Genomic DNA, 12,840 nt, shown 5'->3' with positions numbered 1-12,840 from the left:
GGAAACAAAGGAAGATGACCTAAGTGCTTGAGTCCCTGCAGCCACATGGAAACCCTGATGAAGCTTATGACTTTGATCTGGTCCAACCCTGGCTCTTACGGTCCTAGAGCAAGTGAACCAGTCGATGCAAGACCTTTCTCTCTCCTTCCTTCCCATCCCCTTCCCTCTCTCCTCCCTTCTTCACTCTTTATATATCTCTGCCTTTCAAATAAATATTTCAAAACCAATAAGAAGCACTTATCCCTTAACTGATCACTGCTTGCCAAGACAAAATTCCTTTCTAATCTTGTTTCACTTCCTCAACTGAACTGTCAGGTCCTCCTGAGGAAGGAGGCATGTCTTTTACTTCTTTTCTAAGTTCCCCACAGCAACTCATAGTGTCCATATATGGCAGCTGCTCAATACATGCTTACCATTGAATGACAAAACAACCAGCTCTCTACATTAAAGCTCTCACACCTACAATTCACATCATTAATCCTCCCTTTATGCAACAATTTAAAGAACATTCCCGGTGAACACCGCTGAATCTACTGAATTTATTACATTAGGCCCATTCCTCCACACCAAAGAGCTCGAAGTACACGTGTCATGTTAAAATAGAAATCATGACTACTGAGAAAGTGGGTGGCAAAATGCACAAGTGAAGGAAGAATCTTTCATAAAAGCTTGCTTCCAAAGAATAAGCATTATTCAGCCCGAGAAATCACAGCATTCCTAATGGGTCTGAACCAAGACTTCTAACTGACATAATTTCAGTAAATTCAGAAAACTTTGTACCAACTAAGCCACATAATGGAGATCACAAAAAAAAAAAAAAAACCTTACCATAATAAAAACTCGATTAATGATCCATATAATCATGTGTTATAAGATCTAGTTTCAAATGTTTACCATATTTAGCCAAAGCAAAACTTCTAAAATTTTTCAGCATTATTAAGCATCTACCACATGCTAAGCACAAGAAAAACAAACGTATAAAAAAGTTAGTCAAAATACCAACTAATTTTGTACTTAGCCACAAATTATGGTGCAAACAATATCCCTGAGGAAATACCACATGGTGAGGCATCCACTTCTATCTGGTGAAAATACCAGAAATTGTATAGAAAATTTAAGGTTGGCACTGAAGGCTGAATAAGAACTTGAGACAAAGAAAGAGGGGGAGAAAAAGTATTCTAGGCACATGGTGGGGGTTCATAAAAGAACAGGACATATTAGATATGACAGAAATGATAAAGAATGGAGAGAGCCTTAAGATAGCTGAACAGTGGTGGTCCGGTACAGTTAACTATGAAGTCTGGAGTTCACCTTCTCAGAAAATTGAAAGAAAGTGGAAATAGGCAGGAAAGTGGCAGAAACCTGAGGATTCAGCTAACAGGAAGAGTCTAGATAAAGTAATCACACCAAAGACATACTACATCATTTAGGCAGGCATTGTTGCAGTGAGCTAAGCCACTGCTTAACACACTGACATCCCATATTAACGTTCCTAGTTCAAGCCCCAGCTACTCCACTCCTGACCCTGCTTCCTGCTAATGTGTCTGACAGTCAGCAGCAGATGGCTCAAGCTCTTGAACCACCACTGCCACCCGCATGGGAGTCCTAGATGGACTCCAGGCTCCTAGCTTTGACCTGGCCTGGCCCTGACTGTTATGGAGATTTGGAGAGTGAGCCAGTGGATGAAAGACCTCTGCTTATTGCCTTTTAAATAAAATGGATAAAATCTAAAAAAAAAAAAACAACATTTAACAATGTTACATCTTGTAAACACTGCTCAGTAAATTGTGTGCCGATACCAATGTAACAGAAATATTATAATCAGGGCCCAGCGCGGTGGTTAAGGTCCTCCCCTTGCACGCCCGGGATCCCATATGGGCGCTGGTTCTATCCCAGCAGCCCCGCTTCCCTTCTAGCTCCCTGCCCGTGGCCCGGGAAAGCAGTGACGGAAGATCTTCCTCTCTGTCTCTCCTCTCTGTATATCCGCCTTTCCAATAAAAAAATAATAAAAATAAATCTTTAAAAAAAAAATATTATAACCTACTCCCCTCCATGACTTCTGTGAAGTCTCAGGACCCTCACTGGCTTTCCTCTCCATGTTTTTTTGTTGTTGCTGTTTAGAGTTTTATTTTATTTTTATTGGAAAGTCAGATCTATAGAGGAGGATAGACAGAGAGGAAGATCTTCCATCCACTGATTCACTCCCAAAGAAGCCACAACGGCCAGAGCTCAGCTGATCTGAAGCCAAGAGCCTCTTCCAGGTCTCCCATGTGGGTGTAGGGTCCCAAGACTTTGAGCTGTCCTTGACTGCCTTCCCTGTCAACAGGCAGGGAGCTGAATGGGAAGCGGGGGCCACGGAAATTAGAACGAGTTCCCATATGAGGTCCCGGTACATGCAAGGCAAAGACTTTAGCCACTAGGCTATCACACAACTGTTTTAAAAACAAGGAGAGATGGCCAAGCTTCCCATTCAGAGGACCCTGCACCCTTGTGGGAGGCCCAGAAGAGTCTCCAGGCTCCTGGCTTTGGATCAGCTCATTTCAGCTCCAGCTGTTGTGGCCACTTGGGGAGTGAATCAGTGGAGGGAATATCTTTCACTCTGTCCCTCTTCCTCTCTATATATCTGACTTTCCAATAAAAATAAATCTTGTAAAAAAAAAAAGTATCTATATATAAGGATAGCCTCCCCAATGTTCAGATTCAGTTGATTGTGTCAAAAAACTCAACCTCTGGAATCAACCCTGTGGCATATTGCAGGCAGCAGTGCTGACATCCCACATGGGCCAGCTTCCTGCTATGCACCTGGGAAACCTGGCCCCTGCCACTCACATGGGAGACCCAGGATGGCATTCTAGGCTCTTAACTTTAGCCTGTCGCAGCTCCAGTCATTACAGCCGTTTGGAGAGTAAATCAGCGCATGAAGACCTATCTCTGTCTCCCCTTCTGTCTATAACTCTTTTCAAATAAATCAATCTTTTTTTTAAAAGATTTATTTTATTTTTATTGGAAAGGCAGATATACAGAGAGGAGAGACAGAGAAGATCTTCCGTCCGATGATTCACTCCCCAAGTGAGCGCAATGGCCAATGCTATGCCGGTCCGAAGCCAGGAGCCTCTTCCGGGTCTCCCGCGCGGGTGCAGGGTCCCAAAGCTTTGGGCCATCCTCGACTGCTTTCCTGGGCCACAGGCAGGGAGCTGGATGGGAAGCGGGGCTGCCGGGATTAGAACCGGCACCCATATGGGATCCTGGGCGTGCAAGGCAAGGACCTTAACCACTGCGCCATCGCACCGGGCCCAAATAAATCAATCTTAAACATGAACTCTTTACACATGTATATCGAGTATGCATCTCAAGTTCAACATCCAACTAAAATTGAAATGTCAATGAAGTAGTCACAGGATGTGGTTAAGAACTTGCATTTTTTTTTAACATATTGGTTACTCAATACCATGTCAATTAATTCCATAATGTTGTAAATTGTCGTTGATGTTATGTTGTGGCTTTAAATTGATTGGGATGATATTCTGCCAGCTCTGCCTTCAGACCAGAGATGGTCTCCCCAAGAAACCGTTGAATTTACCTGGACAATAAGATGCTGGACTCTATGCTTGGTATACACTTGCAATGAAAGAATCCTGACTGGGCCCGGCGCGGTGGCGCAAGTGGTTAAAGGTCCTCGCCTTGCACGCCCGGGATCCCATATGGGCGCCGGTTCTAATCCCAGCAGCCCCGCTTCCCTTCCAGCTCCCTGCCTGTGGCCTGGGAAAGCAGTTGAGGACGGCCCAAAGCTTTGGGACCCTGCACCCGCGTGGGAGACCCGGAAGAGGCTCCTGGCTTCGGATCGGCATAGTATCGACCCGTTGCGGCTCACTTGGGGAGTGAATCATCGGATGGAAGATCTTCCTCTCTGTATCTCCTCTCTGTATATCCGCCTTTCCAATAAAAAAAATAATAAAAAATAAATCTTTAAAAAAAAAAAAAAAAAGAAAGAAAGAATCCTGACTAAATTTGAAATGTAATACAGCAACAAGGTGGAGGAATCCACCATGGTGGGAAGGTACAGGGAGGGGCTGGGGGAATCCCAGAGCCTCTGAAACTGTGTCACATAATGCAAGGTAATTAAAGATTTATTTATTTTTATTGGAAAGTCAGATACACAGAGAGGAGGAGAGACAGAGAGAAGATCTTCCAACTGATTATTCACTCCCAAAGTGAGCGCAACGGCCAGCGCTATGCCAATCTGAAGCCAGGATCCAGAAACTTCTTCTGGGTCTCCCACACGGGTGCAGGGTCCCAAGGCTTTGGGCCGTCCTCAATTGCTTTCCCAGGCCACAATCAGGGAGCTGGATGGGAAGTGGAGCTGCCGGGATTAGAACCAGCGCCCATATGGGATCCTGGTGCGTTCAAGGCGAGGACTTTAGCCGCTAGGCCACGTCGCTGGGCCCAAGGCAATGTAATTAATTAATTATATATATATTAAAAACAAATTTATTTTTTTTAAAAGTTCAACATCCAACTAAATTCCCCATCTAAACACTCTTTCCAGTTTTCCATCTATATAAATGGAACCACTTGCTCAATCTAAATCCTTGGAGTCATCTTTTTTTTAATCTTCAAGACATACTTATTTATTTGAAAGGTAGAGACAGAAGGAGGGACAGTGAGAAAAAATCTTCGATGTACTGGTTCATACCCAAATGATCACAACAGTGAGGCATAGGACAGGCCAAACCAGGAGCTAGGAGCTCCATCCTGATCTGCCACATGGAAGACAGGAGCCCAACTACTTGGGCAATCTTCTGCTTTCCCTGGCACTTCAACAAGAAACTGAATCCAAAGCAGTGGACCCAGGAGAAGGAGTGGTATTATGACACAACTGCTTGTGAGCTCATTTCAAGGCACGGATTCAACACCTGCCTGCTTCTCTTCCGATCCAGCTCATTGCTAAAGTGCTTGGAAAAGCAACAGATTTGGGTCACCCAAAGATGGGACTGAGATGAAGTTCCAGGATCCTAGCATCAGTCTGGCCAGCCATCAGGGAGTGAATCAGCAGATGAGGATCATTTGCTAACACTACCACTCTGCTTTTCAAATAAATAATTCAGAAGTGGTGGCAACAGAGCAAAAGGGACTCAAATTGGCATTCTAACATGGAATATCAGTTTTGTACTGCACCGCAGTGCCAACCTCATGGAATCATCTTTGATTCCTCCTCTTACCTCTCACAGCTAATCCATCAGCAAATTTATAGGTTGCATCTTCAGTCACCTCTTACTGCCTCCTTCATTTGATTGAAAACGCTGTATTCCACATCAGACAGACCATTCCACGACTTCTCTCAAGTCAATGCAGTAAGATTTAACTACTACTGCAGTAAAAGATAGACTTAAAGCACAAATGAAGGGGAAGCCAGAGCAATGGCTCCACTGGCTAATCCTCCATCTTGCAAGCACCGGTAACATATGGGTGCCAGTTCTAATCCTGGCAGCTCCACTTCCCATCCAGCTCCCTGCTTGTAGCCTGGGAAAACAGTGGAGGACAGCCCAAAGCCTTGGAACTCTACACCCGTGTGGGAGACCTGGAAGAGACTCCTGGCTCCTGGCTTTGGATTAGCCATTGCAGTCACTTGGGGAGTGAATCAGCAGATATAAGATCTTCCTCTCTCTCCTCCTCTCTGTATATCTGACTTTGTGATAAAAACAATCTTCAAATAAATAAACCTTTAAAAAATAAAATACAGGCTAGATTATTACTCACTTAATACAGAAAGCTGTACAATGGATTCTCTCACAGTGAGAATAAAGTCTAAAATTCTTGTGATCAACAGGCTCTATAGTCTGAGTCCTGCCAACTTTCCAATCTCATGTTCTCCCACCATTTACCACCACTACTGCCACCACCATGGCTTAATATCCCAACACATATAAAACACTGGAACACTAGCCTTCTTGCACCTCTTTGAATATGCTAACCTGAGGCTCACCACAGTCTGTTTTAGGACCCCTACTGCTTGAAACATTCACTACTATGGCAAGGGTCACTGCTGATCACTCTGCTCTCTGCCAATGTTACTGCAAAGAAGCCTTATCTGGCAACCCTGCTAAAAGAAGCACCAATCCCACCACCACCACCATTTTTTTAAAGACTTATTTGTTATACTTGAGTCATACAGAAGGAGGGGGAAAGTTAGAGAGATCCTTCTATCCACTGGTTCACTCCCCATATAGCTGCGATAGCTGTAGCTGGACCAATCCAAAGTCAGGTTTTTCTGGGTGCACCTTGGGCCATCTGCTGCTGCTTTTCTAGGCCATAGCAGGGAACCAGATCAGAATTTAAGCAGAAGGGACTAGAACTGACATCCATGTAGGATGCCAGTGCTGCAGGCAGAGGATTAGTTGGTGACACTACTATGCCAGTCATTCTATTTTCTTCATAGCACTTTGACAATATCTGAAATACTATTAGCTCACTATGCACTAACATATAAATTCCAGAGGTAGGGCTTTGCCTTGATCACAGTTCAATCCCTAACACCTGGCACAACACCTGCCATACTTCAGGACTCACTGTTGTCCAATGAATGGATTCATTCCTATTTTGTATAATTGAATAATCCTTTCCAGTCTTTTGATTTAGATCCAATTCTTGATTACCAGAATTAATTGTCTTTCTAGAACAGAATTCTAACAGACTATTTAAACAAGGCTTTCCAGTTGTACTGTCTTTAGTTCCTTCCTATAATTAGTCTTCAGGCACTCTGCTTATGATTTTTTACTATAATTTATATTGTTCTCTTTCCATACTATGGTTATAAATGGACTGACTACAAATCCTACTGATAAAGATGGACAGATGTGCAGACTGCCAGGGTCTTCAAAAAGTTCTTCAAATTGTGTTATGATAAAATCATGAAGACTTCAAAGCTTTTACACCAAAATACTTTTTTTTTTCTTTTTGGATTCATAGAGAAAAGACTATCCAATCAAGTGGTTCATTTCCCAAATGCTTGCTATGACCAGACTGATCCAGGGTGAGGCCAGTAGCCAGAAATTCAGTATAGATTTGCTACTTAGGTGGCAGAAACCCAAATACCTGAGCCATCCCCACTGCTTCCCAGGGATCTGAACAAAGCCAGAGCCAGGTATGTGGAGCCATGCCTTGTGACACAGAATATGGTCAACATGAGTGTCAGTTTGAGTCCCAGCTGCTCTGATTCTGATCTAGCTTCTTGCTTATGTGCCTCGGAAAGCAGCAGAAGACAAACTACGTGCTTGAGTTCCTGACACTCACCTAAGGGACCTGAATGGAGTTCCAAGCTATTGGCTTTGGCTTGGAACAGCCCTAGCCATTGCAGTCAGGTAGAGACAAAAATCAATGGATAAAAGATTTCTCTTTAAGAAAAAAAAAATTTTTTATTGGAAAGTCAGATATACAGACAGAAAGAGGGAGAGACAGAGAGGAAGATCTTCCAACTGTGGATTCACTCCCCAAGTGACTGCAATGACCAGAACTAAGCTGATCCAAAGCCTGGAGCCAGGAGTTTCTCCTGGGTCTTCCACACAGGTACAGGTTCTTAAGGCTTTGGACCATCCTATACTGGTTTCCCAGGCCACAAGACGAGATCCAGATGGGAAGTGGAGCAGTTAGGACACAAACTGGTGCCCATATTGAATGCTGGCACATGCAAAGGGCGTTAGCCACTAGGTTACTGAACCGGGCTCAAGATCACTCTGTCTCTACCTCTATATAAGTCTGCTTTTCAAATAAATACATTTTTTTAAATATTTATTTTTATCACAAAGACAGGTACACAGAGAGGAGGAGACAGAGAGGAAGATCTTCCAACTGATGACTCACTCCCCAAGCAGCTACAACGGCTGGAGCTGAGCTGATTCGGAGCCAGGAGTCAGGAGCTTTTTCCAGGTTTCCCATGTGGGTGCAGAACCCGAAGCTTTGGGCTGTCCTTGACTGCATTCCCAGGCCACATGCATGGAGCTGGCTGGGAAGTGGAGCCTCCAGGATTAGAACCAGTGTCTGTATGGGATCCCGCAAAGCACTTTGGCTGCTAGACTACCTTGCTAGGTCCAATTTCAAAAAAAGTATAGAGTAAAATTTTTCTGACAGTGTAGCATAGGAGGTAAAGCTGCTGTGACACTGGATACCCTATGGGCACTGGTTCAAGTTCCAATAGTACCACTTTCAATCCAGCCCCGTTAATGACCTGGGAAAGCAATGGAGGATGGCCTAAGGACTTGGGCCATTGCAGCCACATAGGAGACCCAGAAGAAGCTCCTGGCTTTGAATCAGCTCAGCTCTGGCTGTTGTGGCCATCTGGAGAAATGGACAAATGTGGCCATTTGTCTCTCTATGTAAAGTTCCCTTTTCAATAAAAATAAATCTTTAATTTTTTTTTAACTGAAAGGCAGAGTTACAAGAGAGAAAGACAGAGACAGATCAATCTTCATCTGCTAATCTCCAAATAATTACAATGGCCAGTCTGGGCCAGACAGACCTAGGAGACTAGAAGTACACCTGAGTTTCCCACATAGGTGACAGAAGTCCAGTTACTTGGGCCATCCTCTGCTCCCACCCCAGGTGCATTAGCAGGAAACTGGATCAGAAATGGTGCAGCTGAGACTCAAACTGGTGTTTATATGGGATACTGCCATTGCAGACAGCAACTTAATTCGCTGTGCACAACACTGGCTCCCTACAAACAGGTTTTTAATACTTTAGTAAGCATAGCCAAACATGCTCCAGAAAATCACAAGTATACTGACAGCAGGGTATGAAAGTGCAAATGTTCCAACTCCAATGCCAATGTCAGATACTTTTTTTTTTGTCATTTCATTATACCATTCACAATCTGCTAGACTTCGGAGGGGAGGCTGTTTTGAACTGTAAATGAAAAACAACAAAATATCTTATTTTAATTGACTATTTTTGTGTACAATTAGCTAGTCATGTCTTTTGCCCATCTATCAAAGTTGTCTGGGCCTAACACATGGTTTATTTTTTCCCATAACATTGGCTTTGTTCATCACTGGATCTCTGAAACCTAAAAAAAAAAAAAAAAGCCGGCACATAGTAAATCATGTGTTTTGAAAGAAAACTGACTATATACATTTCTTTGAACTTTACATTTCTGCTAACTAAAAACCATTTAATACAACTCTACTCAACTTTGCTTTCATAGGTTCTGCTTTTGCAATAATACCCAGAAAACCTATTTCAAGTTTGGAAAAATTGCTTGCTTTTTCCAAAGTAGTTGATTCATTTCATTTATCTTTAAGTAACTCACCTAGATATTATTTAAATGTTAAGGTAAAGATCCTATCTTTTGGTTTGTAGTTTTTTTGCTTTGTCTTCAAATATTTTAACCAGTTGTTCGAATGTAATTCTGGAATTCTTTTCTAAAAAGAAATGTCACCATTAAACTACAAAATAGGGGCCCAGCACGGTGGCCTAGCAGCTAGTCATCACTTTGAAAGGGCTGGAATCCCATATGGGCACCAGTTCTAATCCCGGCAGCTCCACCTCCCCTACAGCTCCCTGTTTGTGACCTGGGAAAGCAGTCAAGCACAGCCCAAAGCCTTGGGACCCTGCACCCATGGGGGAAGATCTGGAGGAAGTTCCTGGCTCCTGGCTTTGGATCAGCGCAGCACCAGCCATTGTGGTCACTTTGGGAGTGAATCATCAGACAGATCTTCCTCTCTTTCCTCCTCCTTGTATATCTGACTTTGCAATAAAAATAAATCTTTTAAAAAATACAAAATAACCCTTACACACACACATTTCCATATTTATCTTCTATCCCACTACTCTATTTCAGGGATACTATATATCGTTTTGTCACATACGTAGCAAAGAAAGCATCAAATCAACACTGATCTCACCTCACTTTTCTCTTCCAAAAATCTTCCTACTTTACAGGTACACACAATTCAATTTTACTCTTGTTTATGTACCATTACCAGGCACATAAACTTGAGCAAATTACTCAAGTGGTCTACTGCTATCTTCTTCTTTGGCAAAACCCAGACAATAATACTTACCACGTAAGTTTGTTCTAACCACTAATTATAAGCTGTTCAGATACTTAGGACACAAGTCACATTGCTCAAAATGACGGCTATCTAGTAGTACAATGATTGCTCAATAAAAATTTTTCAGTTTGTATTCTCATAAAATTTGAACATAAAGCCAAGTGGTTCATGGAACGTAAGCAGTGGCATGGAAAGCCTGTCATCTATGGCGGCTTTATTTCACCAGGGCCTCTACTCTCATCCTTGGGACAAAGAACCTGGAATGGAGACCCAGAACCAAAGGCTGGGAGGAGGAAGCGTCAAATCTTCACGAACACTGGCCCAAGAGAAAAGAAAAGATGTTTCCAATCAGCCACCCCAGGCCTAGCAATCCCCTCGTTAACAATTTTGGTTCTACCATCTCCAAAGCTCAGGGATCCCTGTCAATTTCTCTCCAGGAAACATACAGGAACACATGGTACTTCCTAAATCAGGCAGTGGGCAGGTGTTAAGTTTAAACAGGATTGATCAAGATGCGCAGACCTACAGGATTAAAAATTACCTCCACCAGGTTTCTCATACCACCAACGAATGGGAGGATGTATTATTTATTTGTTAGTAATTTGATGATTCATTTTTGTGAGTGGTTATCTGCATATTAGGGGGTAGATCCTCAAAGACCATGAGGAACCTTAAAAAATAATCTCTCTCCTCCTCTCTGACTTTCCAATAAATAAATAAATCTAAAAAAAAAAAAAAACCCTCCACAAGCTTCAAAACGAATACGAAAATGGGGATCCACGAGGAACAATCGGACTGCGAACTCAGCCCTCCTTATTCCTCAGCGATCCTCGGCATTCAGCCCTCTTCAGCACTCCCATCAGCACTCCCATCAGCCCTCCTTAGTGCTCCTCAGCCCGCCTCAGCCCTCCACAGCCCCCGCCAGTGCTCCTCAGCACCTTAGCCCTCCTCAGCCCTCTTCAGCGCTCTCATCAGCCCGCCTCGGCGCTCCTCAGCCCTCCGCAGTGCTCCTCAGCCCCTCTGAGGCCCCCTCAGCACCTCTCAGCCCCCCTCAGCCCTCTTCAGCGCTCTCATCAGCCCGCCTCGGTGCTCCTGAGCCCCCCTCAGCCCCTCAGCCCTGCTCAGCGCTCCTCAGCCCCGCGTCGAAGTGGGAGGAGCCACGGCCGCCCCTCGGGCCGCAGCACGTGACGCGCCGCCCTCCCCGCCCCGCGTCCCCGCGCCAGCAGCACGCGCTGCCAACCGCGTCATGTGACCTTCACGCGGCCCTAGCGCTCCCCCCCTCACGGCTCGGCGACTCTCCCCAGCAGCCATTTTGCCGAGAACTTGTCGTCCATGCTCCCGCTGGAGCCGGACGCTGCGCCAAGGCTGTGACCGGATTTTGCAGGCCGCGCCCGCGCTTCGAAAGAACGCCGCGGCCGTCAGGGCTGGGGCGAACCTCACCCTGCACGTCGCACCCCGGGGCGCCGGGGAAAACTGTGGGTGCGCCTCGGCCTGCTATTGGCCGTGGCGCCCACGTGACGCTGCAGCCCCCCACCAACGCACCCACACTCACACGCAGGCACCCCCTCGCCCTCCCCCTTCCCGCAGGGGCCTCAGCCGGCCGCCCCACGCCTCGCGCCCTGCACTCGCCGCCGGAGCGCGTGGCGAGCCCGGCGCCTGCGCGTACCTGCCAGGGCCGCCGGCCCACGCGCCGTGCCGCTCACGGGTCCGGGAAGCCTCGCGCGGCGGGACCCCCCGGCTCGTCATTGGCCGCCAGCTCCGGTCACGTGCCGGCTCCGAGCCCGCCCCCAGCCGCTCCTCACCTGGCACCGCGCTCGAAGCGGATCCCAAAGTCGTTTGCACGCGGAGAGGAGGGGAGGAGTCCCAGGCCTTTCTCTACTTGCGCGTCCCAGCGTGGCGTCCGTCAGCGGGGACGCGAGGAATCCGCGAGGGCGGAACGAAGGACGCTCACACCTCCCGGCTGCGCTTGGCACACCCCGCCGGGAACCGGGAGCCGGGAGCCCTCGCCCTGGGGCGCTCCCCGCGGCACGCCGGGATACGTCTGGCGCCCCTCGGTGCGGCGGAGCATGCCGGGAAGGCACCTCTCCTCGTTTCCTGGCTCTCACCTCTCGGGCGTTGCTTGCGCGATCCCTGGGTTGTGAGGGAGAAGGTCGCGTGGTTATGGGAGAGTAACTGGATAGACCGGGCGTTTGGCAGTCCGTGCTTCCTCTCCCGCTTATTTGGGCTGTATGTTCTTGGAGAAATCGCTTAACACCCCACCCTCCCCTTTCTGGAGCTGGCGTTTAGAGTGCATGCCTAGTGAGTTGGTTTATAGTGGGGGGAAAAAAGTACTTAGCACAGGTAAACCAGCAAGCAACTTTTCTTGGACAGTGGAAAAGAAAGCTGACCTAAAAATGACTTAATAAAAGACCCATCAGAGTTTCTCCAGAGATTGGAAACCAGATCTTTCTGGTCACTTTATTGGTGATATTGGCGAAAGGGAAGTAGGAAGGGTACGGAACTAGTTTGTCAGTTTCTAGTTTTAGCTATTACCAGTTGTGGTATTTTGGAACAGAGAATAACTCCACCTGTTAATACTAAGCAAGGTGGTCTTATCAGTCTACTTTATAACTGTTCACAAACTGACATCCCAGCCAAAACCTAATATTCAACGCTCCCTTAAAACAGTTCACACCTTTTGTCCTTTGGACTTCGTTCCTCATCTTGGCTGATTCACGGCTGTTTTAACTTAGATCTTAAAGGTATGATCAAGTTTGAAGAGTGCGATTAATACCATTCAGACTCACAAGAGCTC

This window comes from Ochotona curzoniae, unplaced genomic scaffold (assembly GCF_017591425.1).
Source record: "Ochotona curzoniae isolate NIBS_2020 unplaced genomic scaffold, NIBS_Ocur_1.0 patch75, whole genome shotgun sequence".
Classification (NCBI taxonomy): domain Eukaryota; kingdom Metazoa; phylum Chordata; class Mammalia; order Lagomorpha; family Ochotonidae; genus Ochotona; species Ochotona curzoniae.
This window is presented reverse-complemented; position numbering follows the sequence as displayed.